The sequence below is a fragment of the Gracilinanus agilis genome, chromosome 6, assembly GCF_016433145.1.
Source record: "Gracilinanus agilis isolate LMUSP501 chromosome 6, AgileGrace, whole genome shotgun sequence".
Classification (NCBI taxonomy): Eukaryota; Metazoa; Chordata; class Mammalia; order Didelphimorphia; family Didelphidae; genus Gracilinanus; species Gracilinanus agilis.
Window position 1 is genome coordinate 181,147,565 of NC_058135.1, and position 21,832 is coordinate 181,169,396.

A 21,832-nucleotide genomic window follows, 5' to 3' on the forward strand; every position below is an offset into this window, starting at 1 on the left:
TCCTAGTTTATTAAGAATGGGAAAGATCAGGTATATAGGGATCTAAAATATTCAATTATAGCATATATATACTTTAGACATCTTGACTCCACAGAATTCCATAGAGTTGGGTTTATGTTGTCATCAAATAGGATAGGAACAAATATATTGTTTTAATAGTAAAATTTCATTTCTTAAGTTATTTGTTTTAATTTTCAGGACATTTGGGGTGCCCTGTATTAGCTATCTATTATGTCAAATTACTAATATCATAGTGATAGGTGAATTTCATAATAGTAGAAATTCATTCAGTTTTATGAATTGAAAATCCCAAAGGCAGGGCACTTACCTAAACCCTTATTCACCTCAATTGTGTGAGGGCCTTACAAGGTACCAAATTATATTATATGTCAGATAGGATAAGATTTGATGAAATTTCTAATATTTTTTCTTTCCCTCATATTCTTCAGTGACATTTTGGAGCCTTTACATAGTTTTATCATAATTCTGCTCTTAGATGAAGCTTTGGAATTTTTATGAAAACTGTAAATGGCTTAAAATTTCTTGCATCTTCCATGTTCTTTTTGAATTTATCATGGGGATTTAAGTTATTTATAAACCATTATCTAATATTCCCCCAATATTAAAAGCATATCATATTTGACAATATACTCAGGAAAAGAGTGAAGTTACATTGATCTAATCATTTATAATGTGTGAGTTAAGCAATTTCTCTTTCCCAGATGGTTTAATGATTCATTGTTCACTAGCAAAAATACTGGCTAGTAAGAATTTCTTCATTTCAATCTTTTATCTTTCCCTGTTAGATACTTAAATTTCAAGTTTTCCAGTTTTTATAATATATCCAAAAAGGACAAAATTACACACATAAATTATAATTGCTAATAGATGAAAAAGAAAAGCTTAACCTAGACTTATGTCTTACAATAGTAATTTAGGCTATAATTTAATTAAAATATTATATATGTATATAATTCCTTAAATATGGACATAAATATGTAATTTTGAGATTTTTGTATTTCACGCAATTTAATAATTAATAATGACATCTGTTGGTGATAGAGCTTAATATCCTTTCATGAGAGTCTAAAAAACTGTTTTTCATAGGGCAAGGGAAAAATTTTCTAGGGAGATATTAGAAGGAAAATCAATGATTCCTTGCTTTTCATATGCCTAAAAAATGACCTGAGGAAGGACATTTTGGCATACATAAGGAAGAAAGTGATCTCTAGGGGAAATTGTATTACATTTAGGTAACTCCAGTGTTAGAGGTCTGACTTCTCATCAGGAAGCCCTAATTTCAAATCCTAGCTTGGACTCATGTTAACTTTCTAACCTTTTGCAATTCATAACCTCCTCTAGCCTCAATTCCCTCATCTATAAAATAGAGATAGTACTTGTACTTACCTTATAGAGATATTGTAAGGAAAAAATGAGATCACATATTTAAAGACCTTTGCAAACTTTAAAATGCCATACAAATGCTAGTTTTTATTATTTCTTATATTTTCTTATATCATATTTCTTGTATCATATCAAAGTCCATCCCTACTAGTCAGTCACACAAAACTCTGTCTTTTAGAATCATGTCAGTCAAAATGTATAAAATGTATTGCTTTGGACTGAGGTCATATATTTTAAGAGAACCTTGTTAAAAATCTTATACTGGTAATGAGTGACCATATTAACCCTTTATGACATAAAAGTTCATTAGTAAAAACAGGTTTCTGTGAAAATGGGATCTATTAATAAATGATCCTACTATTTAGCTCTTATTCTGCACAAAGTACAAGCTCTACTGCTGAGGATGGATAAAATGGAAAAATGAAACAATTCTTGTTCTGAAGGAGTTCACATCAAAATAGAGGGGATAATATGGGGAATGTTTCAGCCTCAAGTCACATGGGAAGGTCCTATGGTCTTTAGAATATAAGATCTGAGGGGAAATAGTGATCAGGGTGGTGGATGTGGTCTCACTTGCTTGATACATATACATAAGGCAGAAATATTTTCACAAAAAGGAGACTGAGGACATTAATAAAGCTCTAAAACATGGCAGAGAAAGGTAGAAACCTAGAATTGCTATGGAAAACCAGCCTGGGAAAAGGTGTGTGAAAAGATAAAAGAGGAAAGGTAAGGAAATACTTAAGTCAAGTGGAATAAGTACTACACTTGAAGCCACAGATTTGTTGTTCAGTTTTTACCCTCATGTTCATTTCTCTGTGACCCCGATTTTAGAGCCCTGAATCAGTGAGTTCCCATCTTACTTCAAAAACGAGCTGTGTGAACAGGAGCAAATCTCTCAACCTATTTGAACTTGTTTATTCTTCTGTTAAAAAAAAAAAAAAGCCTGGTCTCAAATTTTCTGGTTCTTAATTTATGATCTTATCAATGTGACCTGTTTCCTAGTTAGTTTTTCTCCCATCCCATGCTTGAAGGGGTAAGTCCTCTTGGGTCCCTAAGAATAAGATGGAACATAGAACCCACAGTAAACCCATAGAACTAAAGACTTGGACAGCTTCTCAAGGACCTTTGAAAAAATCCTTCACTTAGGGGGCAGCTGGGTAGTTCAGTGGATTGAGAGTCAGGCCTAGAGACAGGAGGTCCTAGGTTCAAAGCCAACTTCAGACACTTCCCAGCTCTGTGACCCTGGGCAAGTCACTTGACCCCCATTGCCCACCCTTACCACTCTTCCCCCTAGGAGCCAATTCACAGAAGTTAAGGGTTTAAGGAAAAAAAAATTAAAAAAAAATCCTTCACTTACATACATCTTTTATATTGTTTTCAAAACAAACTTCCAAATACACATCTCTGATTATGTCCCTCCAATGTTCAATGACTTCCTCAATGACTTCCCAAACTCTTTAGACTTGCTTGTACTGCTTTTCTAGTATTACCTCACATCACATCAAGACTTCTGCCCCAGCACTCTACAATTTAAACAAATTACCCACCATTTTACATATCAGCTCCACACTTCCCTGCTTTTTTTCCCTGACACTATTCCCAATATATGGAATGTCTCCTTTTCTCTTTTTGAGATTCTGGCCATATTTCAAAATCAACTCAAATACCATTTCATCTGGAAAACCCATCCTAATGTTTCTAGTCTTCTGACAAAGAGATGCTGGTGGTGAATCAAAAGTCTTCAGTTGTAGTCCTGAACTTAATAATATGTTCTCTATAAATCCAAATTACAACACTTACATTTTTGAGGATGCCCTTATATATTAACGTTAATTTAAAGTTAAATTATTATTATTATTATTATTAAACCCCCTACCTTCTGCCTTAGAACAAATACTTGTCTTTTCACTGGATTTCAATGTTTCTGAAAAAAGAATTAAGGCTGATTGGTTTGGGCTACTGTGACTCACACCTAATCCATATTCAAGTTAAGATTTCACTCTAGGATGTCATTGATCCTCTTTGGAAAAAAAAACGATGAACAATATCATAGTCTCTTCTAACATTACAGGACACTTAGCCATGATATTGAGAGCTCAGGTCATTTGGATGCAAGACAAAAGTTTTACAAAAAGTCTTCACTGATAAAATATAATGTTCTTTCCCAAGTAAGAATAAAGAACATGAGAATAAGTTAGAAACCATTTGTAGGTAGCAAAGACAATTTTAAAGCCATGCCCAGCTCAGAAAAGTTGCTACCTGCATATATTATAAGCTTCTCTGTGACATTAAAAAGAACAGACTAAAAAAGAATAAATGCAACTATTTCCAGAAATAAGCACTTTCTCTCACCCCAGAGGACTTGAATATGATATTACTCCTACTCAGAGGTAGATTAATTTAGTCATCAAGCCAAGAGTTAGACATTTCTATGTGTTATTCATTTGAAGGCTTTTCAAGGCAGGCACCTCCATAGGTAGCAGAGATGAATGTTTGTGCCAGGAGGATCCTTTTACATTCATCAGAGAGGTCAGAAGGCCACGCTACCCATTTTCCGATGTGCAGAACAGCCAGGTGATCTTCGCAGAAAGAATAATCAATATTGTACATGAAAGTCTGCTCATTTTCCCTGATGAAACTGAGGTGCATCTTGGTATATTACGAGCCATAATGATAAATAACCCAGATTTTATCTTAATAAGAAACCTTCCCTCCTCCAACCTTCTGTTAAAGTCTAGGTGAGATGAAACTTGTGAGATTACCATCACTTAATGAGGTGCAAATTTTTTTCATTTAAATCCTAATTCAAGATTGCATTTCCAGTTTTTGGATTTTGAGAATCATATTATGAGATTCTTGAGAGTGGACGCTGTTGTTTGCTTTCTTGCTATATATCCAGTGCATAGCATAATTTCTAGCATTTTGCAGGCTATTAAGAAATACTTAACAGATTATTTGACTTCATAACAATATATAATAAAGAAATTATTTGACTTAATAATCTCATGAATAATTTGGTGTGATGACTCATTTAATTCTTCTGGAGAAAAGAAACTTGGCTTAAAGAAAATATTTTTCCTCTTTCTCCTTGGAGTGTTCTTACCTATAAAATGATACTTACATTTCTATGTAATAGGTAATTTTGATTACAAATCTTGGAATAGGCATTGAATTCAATCTCAGGAGAGAATACTTCCCTAAGTATGACACAATTCAGAGTTATTGCATACTTGTGCAGTAAGTTTATTACTGTCCATCCCACAGATATTATGTCTTTTGCTCTTCTCTCAATTATCTAATCAGGGTATACCTGTGATAATTAAGTCCAAAAAGGGTCCTAGGTGTAGAAACTGCAGAGTTTTAAAGAAAAGGCTTGGCTGGCCATGCAGATTAATCAATGGAAGAAGAGGTAAAGCAAATTACACATCCACATGCAAATAATAGGATGGTGCTCACTGAAAGTGTATTTATTATTCATGCATGTTTTCCGGTGCAATTTCAATAAATAACTATTTCTAGCTTACATTCTGCTGCTGCATCAGGATTTATTGTAAGAGTAGCATATAGTCCTACGTGACATCTGGATATATGGGAAATAGCTTAACATTCTGAAAATGTCTCTTCTTTGCTCTTAAGTCTGTCAGAGTAACCTACTGGAGATTTCTACCAATTTTGGTGACAGATTTTTCTTACCAAGTATCTTCCATTGAAAGTGTGTTTTTAATTGAATAGTACTACTATTAAAGTGGCAACTTTAATCATTAATGGATTATTTTAATGCTGCGTAAATAGGAACATAGATCTATATTTGCCTATTTGTTAGATTCCAGCCTATAATAGAGTGAATGAATAGTATAATAGTATTTTATGAATTTCATTAAAATATCTCATTTACCTCAGAATAATAATAATGATAACGATGATGATGATAATAAGTATGGGAGTTACAAATATCTATTTCTATCAAATTAATTGGATCTCTACTTCATTTTGTGTTTTGTAGCTCTTATTAAAAAGTTCAATTTACATTAAATAAAAGTATGGGAAACCTCAGTACTTTGTAGCAGAACAAAAGAAAAGAAAACAATCTGTTTTAGTAAAAAATGTGATTATAACATATTTTGAAGTAGAAACACTTATTTTTATTTTCTTTTTATTATTATTAGAGTCTGAAATGTTCTCAAATTGGGATGCTACCAGATCTGATGAAATTTTAATATTTTTTTGTAATTGATCATGTTTATTTAAGGTCCAGCTCAAAGTGGCACTACAATCAGAGACCTGTTTTGATTGCTCAAATTTTTAATGCTAACTCCATTACTCTTAGTCCTCCCCAGCTCCCTAAAAAAGAATCCAACAAACTCTTCATATTTCATTTTTCTCTATTTTGTATTTACTTGCCTAAATATATTTGGATACTCTCCCCAGTAGAATGTAAACGCTTCCAAGAAGATTGATTTGTTTTTTGTCTTTACATTTTCATTGACTAGTACTATGACTTGTACTTAGAAGCTACTTATTAAAACTCTTTGAAGTTGGTGGCATCCATTTAATGCAAAAAAAACCCCCAAAAAACATAGACACATAGCATCATAGTTGAATAGGTCCATAGTGAATGACTAGACCCATGTTTCACTCAGTTTAAAATTATTTTATGATATTATTGATATATTTCTGCCTAAATACATTTCCAGTGCTTGGAAATTCACTACCTTAAAAGGCAAAAATTTCCCCATTAATTAGCTTTAATTTCTATATAATTAAATGTTACTAATGGAAGAATATGCTTCAAGAGTAGCTTGTTTAGTTGATACTGAAAGTACTTATTGACCCTGGCTGAAAGTACAACAAAACAACAACAAAAAATTACACTAAAAAACCCAGCAACAATAACTAATATTTACAGAGTATTTTAAACTTTACAAAGCACTTTATGTTAAGTTTTCCTGTAACAACTCATGGAACTGAGTGCTACAATTTGTTTTGAACCAAGTGGAAATTATACATTCTGTGTTCTCAACACATATTACCCTTTTGCCTGCCTGCAACTGAACCCCTTATTTACTTGTACCCCAAATTTTTTCAGTTGTAGCATGGCAATTCCAACTAAATCCTGCTCCATGACTTTGGTCCCATATCTTTTATATAACTGAACCCTAACTTCAAAGGACCAACCTGATACTTCTGACCATAACCTTCTCCAGCTCCCTGTCTCATTAGGTCTCAACCTGGATCATGGGGGAGCCTCATGTGCTATCTATAATAGATACTATCTTTAATCTCCTTTATGAAGGAAGATAATACCATATATTATGTGGTATGATATTATAAAAAAGTGCTCTACAAACCTTAAAGTGCTATATAGATATGAACTATAAACTCAACCTATTATTTCTCTCCAGGAAGTACAATTTATTAGAAAAACCTGCTTTATATTGTGTAAAAATTTTCTTCCTTGTAACTTCCATCTATTAGTCCTAGTAATGCTTTCTGGAACTATTAAGAAATCGATTTCAATTTCTATGTGGTAATCTTTCAGATATTTGAAGATAAGTCATTATTATGTAAGTCTTTTCTACTTAGCTAGACACTATAGTTCTTTTAATTTTTCCATGTGTGACATGATTGCTAGAATAAATGTGCTAATAATGGCTTTAAAGAAAATTTAAAACCTATTTGAACTACTATTTGGCAGTTAGCCAGAGTTACAAAATACTATGTGCAAATCATATCTAGATTACAAAGATCAGCTTTGAGCCACTTTAAGTCAAGATGTCATAAAATTAATTAATGCCAAATTAATGAAGTTCATACTAATATGAGTTTGCTGCTACTGGGATAGTACAAGGCAATCCAAAAGTCAGTAAGTAATATGATTTGAGTTATAAATTCATGAGTAAATTATTGATTATAGCAGGGAAGTAACTCAGATTGGCCAAAATGTAGCCCCAAATAAATTGTTGTTTTTTTTTTCTGTACACTAACATGCTGACAGATATGCAAAACCATGTCAGAGATGTGAGTTACTATGGTATAGAAAACTGAAAAATCTTTGTTTAATCTTTTATTTAGCTCAAATTTATGTTCGTTTTAATACTGAAAGGATATTGGGAATGCATAACCTAATTTAGAAAGTTATTTGAAACACAGGATTGAGATTACCCAGATATGAGTCAAGAAGACTTCATTTTAGCCACAGAATACTGTTCCAAGAGTTTATTAACTGGGCATGTTGGCTGTCACTAAAGTGATACTAACTTGACTTTAGCAAGTAGAAGTCCTTGACAGTAATTCTAGTTTATTGGAGCTGAGAGAATAACTACTGCCCCTTAACTGGAGAGTATGAGCAGGCTTGTTTTTCTTTGTACCCCAGGTACATAGCATGGTGCCAATAACATGGAAGGTGCTTAATAAATGCTAATTGATAGACTCGCCTAAAATATAGTAACAAAGAATAATACCAGCATCAACCATATACCCCTTGAAAAATGACAAATCAGATGCTTTTGATTTGAAAAAAAAGTGTGTTCAACAGCTAACTAGAGAAAAAGTATATTGATAGAGGACTGTGAGCTATGGTTTTGAATAGGACAAAAAAATCTACCCTAAATGTGACATAACTTTTCTGTGGAACTCTACATGGGAAGGGGTTGCAACAGAAACTGTAGTAGCATTAAAATATTACTTTTCACACTAAAATTATCCATGTTTTCTTATATTTAGAAGTCTTTTTTTCTGATATTATTATAAATCAAATGCCCCCCTTCTCTAAATTAAGTGTTATATGCAATGATTTTTTTGGTTAATATTGGTTCATTAGTTGGTTATCCTTTGTACTCAAAGAGGACGAAAATGACATAACTGAGTGATGATGTCTTCTGAAAACGTGACCATAAGTTGGAATCAGTCTCACTCTTTTTTTTAAAAGTCACTGAAATCCAACTGCAAGACAAAAATAAAGATAAGTGATGGCTTAGAATGTAGTGGCTAACCTTGTCTTCTTTGATGTCTGACCAAGCTCTAAGCTCCTTCTACCACTTTCATGGAAGCTGGGACAAATTGTTCTCATCTACCCATTCCAACAAGGCAAGTCTCCATATGCCTGGAGTAAGACAGCCCTTAGTTCACTAATAGGCTTGAGATTTGTCAGTCACCCTCAATGTAGTTTAGTCCATCAGTGGAACTGGTATACAGGTGTCCTGTGACTGCTGCGCATACTAGAGCTTCTTGAGGCTACAAGGGAGAACAGGGTGACAAGTAGACACAAGTGGAGGAGAGGAGACCCAATAAGGGCTCAGCAGGTCCTCATCCTAGAGTTACTAGTCTTCCCTGAATATCACATACACCCAGGCAGATAAGTGGTGCAGTGGTTAAAGTGCATTCCTGGAAGACCTGAATTCAAATCCAGTTTCACTTACTAGATATGTGATCCTGGGTGATTCCTTTAACTCTATTTTCCTCAGTTTCCTCGTCTATAAAATGAGCTGGGGAAGGAAATGGCAAACCACTCACCCATCTTTGCCAAGAAAATCCCAGATGGAGTCACAAAGAATTGGACACAACAAACAAAACAAGAAGAAGAAAATAGGGTCAGAAGTATATTCATGAGAGGAATACCTAGTCTGATCCTAAAATTCCTTATCCTATATAAATCTACTTGGTTAATATTAACATATCTTTAGAATATATAATTTAAAGAAAATTTGTGATTGATTATCCATTAGGAAAATGAGAGTAAAATATTATGTGGAGATGAAAGATTTGTGTTCATACTATTTTTCCACTTTTATTTTGTTCCTCCATTTATTCCATTTGGTATTTTACATTTCACAAAACAATTCAGGAAAACATGTTAGATTTAATCAAATTTTTGTGAAATATTAAAGACTCATCACTTGTAGTCTTGTCATGTAAATCTATATGGCTTTAATATTTTCAACTGAAAGATTTTATCAGCACAATCTTTTGAAATACATGTGCATATATATACATATATATATGCTATCATACACATATGTATATCATGACAAGCTATTTGATAGAATCAAATGATAGATTCTATCAACATGACTATATTTCTTAACTGTTTTCTATGGGGACTTAAAACTACCATAACCGTGCGAGAAGATACTGAGGAGGTTTCTGACAAATCTCAGTGTCAACATTATATCTCTTGAAGGAATCACAGTTGAAGGAATAACAAGGAGACAATCACTATGATCTTTTTATTCAATGGGAGGCCAATCAAAAATGAAGATGAAGCTTCCTGAAGTTTTTTTGGATCAGTGGAAAACATAGGGAGACTGATTTCAACTCAACATAAGGAAAATGCTTTAGTAATTAGAGCTATCCCACAAATAAAATGGGTTGTCTGAGAAAGCTGCAAATTTCTGGCAAATGGAGATCTTCAGGGGAGCTGGATCAAAAACAGGAGAATATTTTAGGAGATATTATTCTTTCAGGCAGGATATGGGATATATGTAGAACCTGACCTGGGAGATAGAATGATAAAGTAGAAAAAGTTCAGGCAGAGAAAACTGGGTTGAAATTCTACCTCTGAGTTTATTATATTATCCAGGACATGTCATTTAATGTCTCTGAACCAAAATTTCCTCACCTATAAAATGAGCTTAGATTGCTTTTGGTTCCCACTCTCTTAAACTCTAGACCTATTAACCTATTATCATAAACACTAATGTTCATTTTGTACTAAAGAAAAAGATAATTAAATCAATGAAATAGTAAATATATGTCAATCTTTTTGTATCCAAATATATACCCAATGCAGATGAATACACAAATGTGTATAAAATATATGTATATATGTATAATATGCTTTCATATGTATATAGAATAGTACTGATGGGGATATGCCCCTTTCCTACAGAATTGAAGGAACTGAAAATATTTAGCTGGGGGAAGAGTATAAAGGATTGATAAATGATTTTTTTTCTAATTAGCTTGATGAAATTACAGAGCTGAGAGCCTATGTTTAGTATCTAATAGTTTCATGGATATTAACATCAATTATAGGCAAAGGGAGAATTATATTTTGGGATATATATATATATATATATATATATATATATATATATATATATATATATATATATATAGGCAATCCCTGGACCCAGTGGTTAGGAGTTTGAGATCACAGTTTTTTCTATCTTGAAAGATTATATAATTCATTTTCCTTGTTCAGTTTAATTCCTTACTTTAAACATAACTTGGGCCAGGATAGCTTAGGAAAGAATCCTGAGGAGTACAAGTACATCTTAAGGGCTTAGCTGATTCCTTTTATATTTACAGAGGGAAATCTTCTGGATTGTTGTTGTTTTAAGGTGGCTTCTATTTATTAATTTTGATTTCTAAATTGCCAGTTTTTAAGAATTTGAAAGAAATCCTTTTATGTACCAGGTACATTAAAAAGAAGGAACCTGCCTAGGAAAACAAGAGTAATGAATATAATGAATACAAGAACCAGGATTCAAACTCAGATCTTTGATACCTAATTAATTGTGCTTTCAGGCTGCAGTGGAATATGGATTCAGCGTTCATTCCATCCTTACTGCCATTATTATTTGTTCATGATTTTTGATAATGATAGGAAATGATTATTAGTTTTTGAGCTTGTGATTTTTCTCCACTAGACATTTTCATATTTTGCTCTATTCACTCTACCTGTATTACCTTCTATCTTTGTGTTCTTTTGAAAAAAGAAAACCATTTCTATTTATTCCTCATGGTCTTGTGCTGAATACTATATAAAATCAATTAAATGAACAAAACCCAAGTTCCCTAGTTGCATAAAAATTCATATTGACTATTAGTGTAAATGTAAAATTGGAAATAATAATGGAAATATAAGGTGAGGAGCATGAATAGTTTGTGCACAAAGTGGTTGAATAGTGTATACAGTACTTGGCTAGAGGTTATGAACCTGAGAACTTACAGTTACTTTCCTGATTTGCTTTCTCTCTTTTTGCTGTGCCTCTGAAAGGAGGTGGGGGAGGAGGGAAACTTGGCAAAAAGCAAAAAGCAAGTGATTTTTCCACTTAGATAACAGTGTGTTTTTATTCTAAATGATACTGTCTGCGTTATAACGTCTACCCTTATTTAAGGGGCCCGAGTTATTTTATGTTTTTTTCTCCTCTACATAGTTCAGGTTACCACAAATTGGAATGATTTTCACTTTATAAATTTGATTTACATAGATTACATAAGAATATGTATGACAGAGTCTAAAATCCATTTGAACTTTTTATCTTCTTAACCAGAAAGAAAATCAACAACTTTAAGGGTAAAAATTATATGTAAAGTTGATAGAACTGATCTCAGGCTCAAAGAAAATTAGGAAATGCAGAAAGTGAGTAATACTGTTTGCTAACTTTCAAGTGATAAATGTGAACCCTGATTCAGATTCCTTTGAAATGTAATCTAAAATGAATGAAGGCAATAAGCATATAGCTATGAATATATACATATATTTATGGGCATGTAGATAAATTCTTTTATTTTTTTTCCTAGGCTTTGATTTCATTGATATAAGTATCTTCAAAAGAGGAACTCATGCTTTTCAATATGTGTGTGTGTGTGTGTGTGTGTGTGTGTGTGTGTGTGTGGCACATGAGTTTGTGTGTATTTGTCTTTTGTAAATATATATGTGTGTTTCTCTTCCTTATCTGTCTTATAGATCTTCAAAATACTACTGGAGGTCCATTTCTTAAGGAAGTTGGAGAGAGATTTTTTGTTAAATTACAGGATAGATCAGAATATTTTCTTTTTAAAAACTTTTCCCCAATTACATGTAAACACAATTTTTAGCATTCTTTTAAATTTTTTGAACCCCAAATTCTCTCTCTCCTTCCTCTTCCCCCTCCCTAAGACAGTAGAATGTTTTCTGGTTTGGAGATGTTGTGGTGAGTTCCAAATCATGAGAAATCTTTAAACACAAAATGTAGACTCCCTTGAGAAAATATCTATCTATAGCTAGAGCTATCTACACACACAAACACACATAATACACAAACCTTCTACCCTAATCAGGGTAGCCTCCTCATTATTTGCTGAGTATACCATATTTTTCTTATTCCTCTCTCCTTTCCTCTCCTGCAAACAGGTCTTTCATAGAATTTCCTTCTTTCTCCTTTGTGCCTGTCTGAGTCTTACCAATTCTTTTATTTCGAATTCAATTCTCACTCCCCCACCCATGTCACTTCTATTAAATTTTAATTCCTCTTTCACTTCCCTCTCATCAGAATCACAGACCATTTCAGGAGTTGGAATGGAGCTCACAGGTCAACAAACTCCCGTTGAATGGAGCTCAGCCTCTCACTGAATTATGAATTGCCCCCCTCCCATGATGATCCCCAAAAGTGATCATCCAATATTTTTAGAACCATTATTAATGGTGAAATGAATGCTTATTGTGACCATCTATTCCATTGTATAGCTTTTCTTGTCTGATTCCCAAGTTCTACCATAAAGTCACCGTAGTGTTCTTAAAATACTTATTACATATAAAAATCCCATAAAATTACAACTAAAGTCTATTCTTTCTTGTGGTTTGCTGTCATTTTACTGAGCATTACAGTTTATAATCTCAATGCAGTATGAGTGTGGTGGATAGAGAAACAGCCCTCGAATCAAGGAAATTTGGTTTTAAATCCTGCCTCTGACATGTCTTGATTGGGCATCCACAGATAAGTCATATAATCTCTCTACCCCAAAGGTAACTCTCTAAGACTATGAATTATATATGAGTTCCAATATGTCTCAGTGTCTAGAGTTACATATAATAATGAACTCAAAGCTTCATACCTTTTTTAAAATGTGTTCTTCTTGAAAACAGAGATTATGTTTCTCTATTCCTCACAATTATGTGTCCTACTAAGATGAGTGGATGGGGATTCTACAACTGTTAGGCAAATAATTTTATTAATGTACACCTTTTATTGTATATGGCAGACTGAAAACACACTGAAAGCATCTATTTTTCTGTGTTTGTAAAAGAGATCTATCAAGTATATATAATTTTTCTGAGTTAGACTGTGAAATCCTTTAGAGCAGAGACTGTTTTCTTTTACTCACTTTTGGATACTCAGTGCTTAGCATAGTGCCTAGACAAATAGTAGTTGACTCTCTATAGTAAAAGCAAGTTTATAACATGTCATTAACTATTTGTATTTAGATAGAAAATACATCAGATAGGGTTGAAGTAAGTAGATGCTTATATGTTCAGAATAAGTGACTGAAGCTTTAAAGGATCCTAGTTACGCATGAATAAATAAACTGGAGGTAAAACTGAAGGCAGCCTATTGTTTAAGGAAATTACTAACCCAACTGTAAAGTGATTCATGTTCTATTTTTCTTGGCATAAAGAAAAAAAATTGGAGCTTATTTACAATTTATGAAGAAATCCTAATCTGACAAATTCATTTTGAAATGGAAAGCAGTACTGATGAACTTTCAGATATTCCAAAGAAACATTTTATGGTCCTTTTTGATATCAAAGTGATCATATGATATTCCCTCTAAGAGAAATGACAAGCAAAAGAGATTCAGAAAAACTCATATTAATAAATTAAAAATGAACTGAGCAGAACCAGGAGAACGTTGTACATAGTAACAACAATATCATAAGGATGATCAACCTGGAATCACTTAGCTATTCTCAGCAATGCAGTGATCCAAAACATTTCTAAAAAACTTAAGATGAAGACTGCCATTTATCTCCAGAGACAGAACTGTTGGAATCCAGATATAAATTGAAGCACATGTATGTATAATATTATGTACTTGAACATAATATTATAAACACATATGTAAGTATATATGTAAATAGTTATATATTACATGTATTTACTTTGTTATTCTTGTATGCTTTGTCTGCTTTCTTTTGCAACATGTATAATATGAAAATGTTTTGCATGACTGTATGTGTACAATCTATATCAAATTGCTTGCCTCCTCATGGAGGGGAGAGGGGAAAGAGGAAGGGAGAGAATTTTGAACTCAGATTTCAAAAACAATTAACTGGAAAAAAATTATTTACATGTCTGAGAAAAATAAAGTTAAATGTAAACATTCTCTTAACAAACGGGTAACAAGGAGCAAAAAATAAAAATATTAGGTTTTGTTCAGTTTTAAAATGTTGCTTTTCAATTTAATGGCTAAGAATGATGGTTTTGTAAAGGTAGATAAAAAAGTTTGTTTTTTCAGCATGAATATCCAGGCAAAAGATAAGAATCTATAAAAAGTGACACCTATAACTATTAATGAATGAATCAGGCTGTGCTCCCATCCCTTCACCCACCCATCCCTGCAGGGAGTCTTGGACTGCCCCCAAGGGACAGAAAAGACCACATTTATTGAGATCCCCCAAAGGAGGAGGGAGTTTTGAGTTATAGGAATGCATTATGATTAGCAGTTGCTGGGGAAAGTAGCTTTAGTGGCTGATTATGCCCCTCTCTGACACCCAAGGATCTTGTTTTATAACCCTCAGCCAGTAATCTCGACTAGAAAAACAGAACCTCCCTAATGGGGATCTCCATCCCACCCTTAACCTTCCCTTTGGAGGTCAAGGGACTCCTAACTTCTATGAGGAAAAGCTAAGACTACTGTCTCTGGGGAGGGTCTACACCAAGCTAGTTCTCTCTTTACTATAAGCAAAACCTGACTCCCATTTTAGCTCATTAGCTAGAAAATACCCCAGGGGCTAGGAGTGATCTCATTTTTCAACCTTACCTTTAGTTCAGACTGGGAGACTTGTGTTTTAAGCCAGACTGAGGAATGGGGTTTGACAAAAGAGGGTTTGAAAAATGAGAAATAAGTGGAATTCCTCTTCTTCTCTGGGAGTGGGGAGGGAAAGAAAATGAATCATGTAAACATAGAAAAATATTTAAAAATTAAAATAAAAAAATGAAAAATGGGGAATAAGATCATAGAATAATACTGACTGTTAAATAGTACAGCATAATATTTGTTTTGCTCAAAATATAAGCTCCTTTAAGGTAGTGACTATGTGTGTTTGTTTAAATTTTCTACCCCTAGTGCTTGAGCATAGTGCCTGGCACATAGAAATTCCTGAATAAATGTCTGCCTGCCTATCTGTCTGTCTATCTTTCTCTCTCTTACTAGGAGGGGAAAACATGTGTTCGTAAATATGCAACCATTGACATCCTCAAATCTTATTATAGAGGAAATAGCATTGGGCTTGAAGTCAGTGGACTCCTGGAATCAGATGTCAGCTCTGACAATTTTTAGATATTTGTAGCTCACAGGGGTTAACTACGTTGCCCAGCATCACTTTTCTCAAAGATAAAATTGGGATTATGGTACTTTTACCTCATGTTACTTATCAAAATTAAATTGTTATAGAAATGTAAGCTATAGTTATAAACAGGTGAATCACTTAAGTTCTCTGTGCCTTAGTTGCCCATTTATGTAATGAAGATTTTAAATAACTATCTTATCTACCTATGTCAGTGGAACTAAAAAACAAAACAAAACAAAACAAAAAAAACATTAGAGGCCATCAAATGTAGTCCTTGTTCAAAGTTATATAAGTTGAAGTAACTTATAAAAAGACAACATGAAAAATTGCTGTGACTCCAGAGTCAGCATTCTTTCCTCTGTTCCACATTACCTAAATAATAATTAGAATTCTGTGATAGTAATTATTATCATTAATTTTGAGAGTAAACTTAAAGATGGATCATCATTAGACTTCTATCCAGTTGGAGTTTGTGCCAGGAAAATCTTTTGCTTTCACTTAAGTTTTACCATCTGTAACTAAGGTTTAGATTTGGGGCATATATTCAGGCATAGTACAATTTTTTGAAGGTTTATAGGTGTTAGAGAAGAAATAGTGGCCTAGCAGCTAAAAAGGCATTTTGGCATTTGTACAGTGTCAGCTGAATGTGTTCATGCTTGGCCTTTCAGAAGTCTGTGTGCTGTCCTGACCTCCTTCCCTCATCACCTCCATATTCCAGGAGAAGAGGTCAGAGACAGTAGAGCATCTGGGGCCCATTTCCTCTGGTGAATGAGAAGACCAATTACTCTGGGTCACAGCATAAAAGGAAGAAAGTAGCCAAGTGTAACAGGAGGCATTATATTCTCTGGAGCTTGTAAAGTTATATGTGTAGGCTAATAATTTCACATTTTTTAACTGTCTACTTCATGATATATAGAAAAAAAAAGAAGAAACAAAACATCAAATAATAGTGGGGTTGTCTTCCATAACAAAAAATTCCTGAGATTGAGGGAAATGTAGGTGAGTTTTCATTATAGAAGAACATAATTTTCTCAACACCCTAGCTACTATTTAAAAATAAGAGCACTCCCCAATAATATTATTTACAACGGTTTGGTCAGTGGGAACTATCATGGCAGTCATTACAGATGAATTGACATTACCAAAAACTCTTAAACACAGGGGAATTATTTTTTCTTGCAGAGTATTTTTTGCACATTGAATCTTATTTGAAATAAAGGGCAAATAGAAATCCCATATATCATATATTCGTTCAAAACACATTTTAAAAATCCATATGAAAAATTTCTAGAAATTTGTGGAAGAAAAAAGCAAAGCACTTTCATCTGGGAAATTCAGGTTAGAGATGATAGATTTGGAAATCAACACAATAGAAGTAATGAGAGAAACTGTGGGAGTATATAACACCCCAGAGAAAGAAGAGAAGTTGGCCTAAGACAAATTAGACTAGCTGCATTTAGGGAGCAGTAGAAGAATACAGATCCAGCAAAGACAGAGAAGAAATGATAAAAAAATGAGAATGATGATAATGTAGGATCATAGGTACAAAGGCAAAGTAAACATACAGAAGGAAATAGTGGTTGATCCTATCATACATGCTTGAGAAATATTTCAATAGACAGTTCTCTGACAATGGTGAGTGGCTTTTATCTGGGCACAAGTTTAATGTCATATATATGTAGGAAGTAAGTAAGAGAATAAATTTTATAGATTAGTTTTAAGAGGAAAGGAGGAGAATTTGGATACAAGCCCTGGGGAAAAGGAAAAAGAGTCTGGCAAGGAGAAAAGGATCTTGGGAGTTTTTACTGGAAATTAACAGTCACTCTGAATCTGGCTTTAAGCTGGGAAGGAGGATTTTCACTGGGAATCCCAATTTTGTGGAAAGATCAATGATTCCTGGGATTGCAGAATTTGCCATTGGAGGAGACCTGCTATTTCCTTGAAGCACAGAGACTATCTGCCTGAGATCCATCTGTCAGAAATCCACTGGTGAAGGTAAAACCCAGAATATGGTCATCTAGGAGTCTGGGTATCCCTAAGAACAACCCCAGACTTTAGGTAAGGCCTCAAATACATCTGTGAGTCCTTCCTATTTATCCTTTTCTATAATCCACATTAAGTTAGTTTATAGTCAGATATCTGGGGTTTTTGGATTTTAGTTAGAAATAAGGAGTTTAGAATAGCTTGAGTGAATTCTCAAGAAGAACTAATTCACCATGAGATGAAAGTGGGTGGGTGGAGATTAGATATATAATTTTAGGAAATTATCCATCATTTCCCTTTACTCCTATTATAAATTAAACTTTGTTTCTAAAGCCAAGTGTGATAATTAGATTAAGTCTACATTGCCCATCTTTAGATTTAATCACCAAAGGTGAGAACCCTCCAAATTCTGGGAGGTCCTTAACCCATGTGTGCTAGAGTGGGTGATAATCAGAATCAACTGACCACTCCCTAGGCTTTCTATGAGAAGCTCTATTGTGACTGGACATGCAAAGTAGGAGGGAGGCACCGGAAGTGAAGCATGAGTGACCCCTTTAAAAAGAGGGAGTTGAGTGAGTGAGAGGTCTTCAGTTGAAGAGGGCAGCTGGTGAAGGGGGTCTTCTAGCTCTTTTGGTCCTTGGAGGTGGTGAGTTTAAAGACTGACTGAATCTTCCTGAACTTCTCTTAAGGAATTTCTTTTAATAGACTCTGTGAATGAAGCTTGTCTTCATTCACCTCCTGGCCTCTGGCCCTCTGACTTTTGGCTGAGAGTTAATTAGATCTACCTGGATTAATTAGAGGATCAGAGTAAATTACCTACTGGGTTAGATTCTTATTTCCTTATTTCCTCTCTCTCTTCTCAATTGTAAATAAACTTTCATAAAGTCAATTTTGACTTGAGGTTATTCCTAAATTGGGGAGATTTCCCTTGGCAAACCACCTTTTAATATATTGAACCCCAAACCCCCTTTTTCCCCCTTACAAAAGGGGTTTGTGTTTTGCTGACCTACATAGTTCCCTAGGTAGTCTAGGTGGGTGGTTATCATCCATCCATCTAGGAAGGTTTTTTATTTCATATATGAATATAAGGCATTGCATAATCAAATGATTACTTACACACATAATTTTCACTCAACCACATTGACACAGAAGACCAAATATCAGTTCTTAAATTTTCCAGAAAATAGAGATATACCTAAATATGAGGAAATCGTATTTCTTCAGAATTTGGGGCATTAACAATTTGGAGGGTCACAGGACAACAAACAAACAAGCAAAAAACAGCTGAAAGACACATGCAAGTTACTAGTGGGAGTAGCTAATGGGAAAGTGTGCATCTGAGCACCTGACCCATGTCTGAGATGAAAAAGATTTAGTTTTCCTTTATACTAATCCAGGAACTGACAAAATTTTGGAGATAAGCTAGGAAGTTAACTCCATTATACCATGCTCACTGAATTAGGAATTGGAAGCAAATGGAAGGAATGTTTTTAGGTAGATGAGCCCTCAATCATGAGGATTCAATAAATTCATGATAACTATAATCCACGAAGCTTCATGTTATATTGAGATAGTGTACCAGAATTAGATTCAGGAAAACCTGAGATCAAATCTGCACTTGCTACTTACTAGTTTTACAAACCTGGGCAAGTCACTCAGTCTCAGTTTCCTTATTTGTAAAATGAAGACAATAATAGCACCTACCTCACAGGGTCATTGTAATGAAATAGTATATGGATTATAAGTGTTTTACAGTCTATAAAAATGCTTTATAGACTGGTGTAGTGATGTAAATTTATATTTCCTACTAAATAAATGCTAGTATCATCATCATCTTTCTCCTCAACATGATTATTATATTAATGATGGAATGATTAAAACCTAAATGAGATGAGTCTAAGAGAAAGAAATGATCCATTCTCTGAAATTTGAGAAGGAAAACTTTGGATAAATTTGTCATTTTTCAGAGGAAGAAAAAAGCGATGGTCTGTTTTTTTTTTTTTTTTGGTAGTCTTTGAATTACTGTGGTAACAAATAAAATGTAAAGATTTGATGTGACTGCCTCTTCACAATTGTAAAAGGCATTATACAGTGGCATTAAAAAAATTAACTTTCTTTCTGTCTTAGAATCAATATTATCAATAATGTGTATTGGTTCCAAAGCAGAAAAGTGGTAAGGTCAAAGGGAGTTAAGTGACATTCCCAAGGTCACAAGGCTAGTAGTAAGTATTTGAGGCCAGATTTAAACCAGGTTATCCCATTTCTTGGCCTGCCTCTCAATGCACTGAGTCACCTAGCTCTAACCTAAAATTGCTTTTTTTTTTAAAATTTCAATAAAGTACTTACTGATATTTAGAGATCACATATCTCTGCCATCACACTATCAAGTTTTTACTATGTCTATTCTGTTTTATAGTTAGAAGGTTTTACACAGAGAAGAAGAAGAAGAGAGACAGACCGACAGAGACAAATGGAAAGAAAAAGGAGAGAGAATCCAATATTATTGTGAATCAGTATTACAATTCGGTAACAACTGTAGAATATACTCTAGTGTGTGTAAATATAAATTTGAGAATGAACATTACAGGGAACAGATCCAAGATCTAATGAACTATTTTTCATTTTTTAACAACTAGTGAAAATACAATAGCCACTGAAAAGCCGATATCATTGCAAAGTTATCTATATAAACAGCCTCTTGGGCGAGCCAATAGCTTCATAAATGGCAAGTTATCTAGATTAAGTGTCAAGTATGGATACCCAAAAGGCAGTTCAATTTTCAGTGTTTTCAAATATCCCTACAGATGGTACTAGATAGTATGTAGGTACTGGATTAGGAGAGAAGGGCCACAAGGGTGCTCAGAACTTCTCAGCCAAGCATCATCCCATGACACTGTGAAAAGTCAGAGAATTCTGGCATGAACAAAGGAAACTAACCTCAGACCCAAGGTAAGGATTTCTTCTATAACATTCCTCAAAGATGGTCATAAAATTTCTGCTTAGTACTTTAAAGATGGAGATTTTCAGGTAGCCTCTGAGCTATATGACATTTTATATGAATTTATATTTATTCATTTTAAATTTATGTGTATGCATATATACATATATAGATTGAATGAACATATTAATGCGATTAATGTCTAGCTGGACTTCTTTTATACCATGACTCAAATATCTGTCCTTAACCCTATGAAGTGCAACATTTTCTTGGTCAACTGGGTTTTTGGGAACCCCTAGTTTGCCCCTGCCCCCTGAGAACTCCCTAGACCTTTTCCTTTTGTATCCATTGTAAAGCCTCAGCCTCTCCCTGATAATCCTGTCTTGGATTTCTCATTTCCTTCTTGCCATGTTAAAGCCAATCAATCATACTGCCCTGTCCTTAGTTCCCCAAAAGATATATAAGATCCCTATGTTCTATTATGCTTTGGAGCATCATCTCACAGGGTGATTCTCACAGAGATACTTGTCCCAGAGCCCTTGGCTCTCTGTGGTTTTCAGGTGCTTGACTCTGTGTGGTGGCCAATTATTACGGACCTATCTCTTTCCTGATTATAGACTTGGTTTTGCTGACTGCTTTAATAGTTCTGCGTTTTTCCAGGTTGACATCTCAAGGATTTCATTTCAGGCATAAGTGCGAGCATCTTATTGATGGATTTTACTTAACTGGCAGGGAATATTTAATATTTGCAATGATGGAATCAAGAATGAAAGAGAACTTGCTGGATAGAAACAATGGGCAAAATACGATAAAATTAAATTCAAAAAGTGATTGATAAATGTAAAGTCCTGTGAATGTGTTTTAAAAAATAAATCACTTAACTACAAGTTGGGGAAATATGGATAGACAACAGTTCACGTGAAAAATCTTGAGCTTTAAGTAGATGGCATGCTTGTAATTAGTCAACAATCTGATGTAGCAAAAAATATATATATATATATATATACATATGTATATGTATATATATACAGCAAATATATAAAATCTATCAGGATCTTCAGTGTCATCACTAGAAATATTAGGTTCAGGTTGAATGAGATTTTATAAAAAGGTTAAAAACAACTACTGCTATAACCATCAGTAAAACCCTTGACTATGTAGTTTTCTTTAGAGTATATTAGAGTCAGTTCTAACTGGCTCCTTATTGTAGCATTTTCAGCGTGAGCACT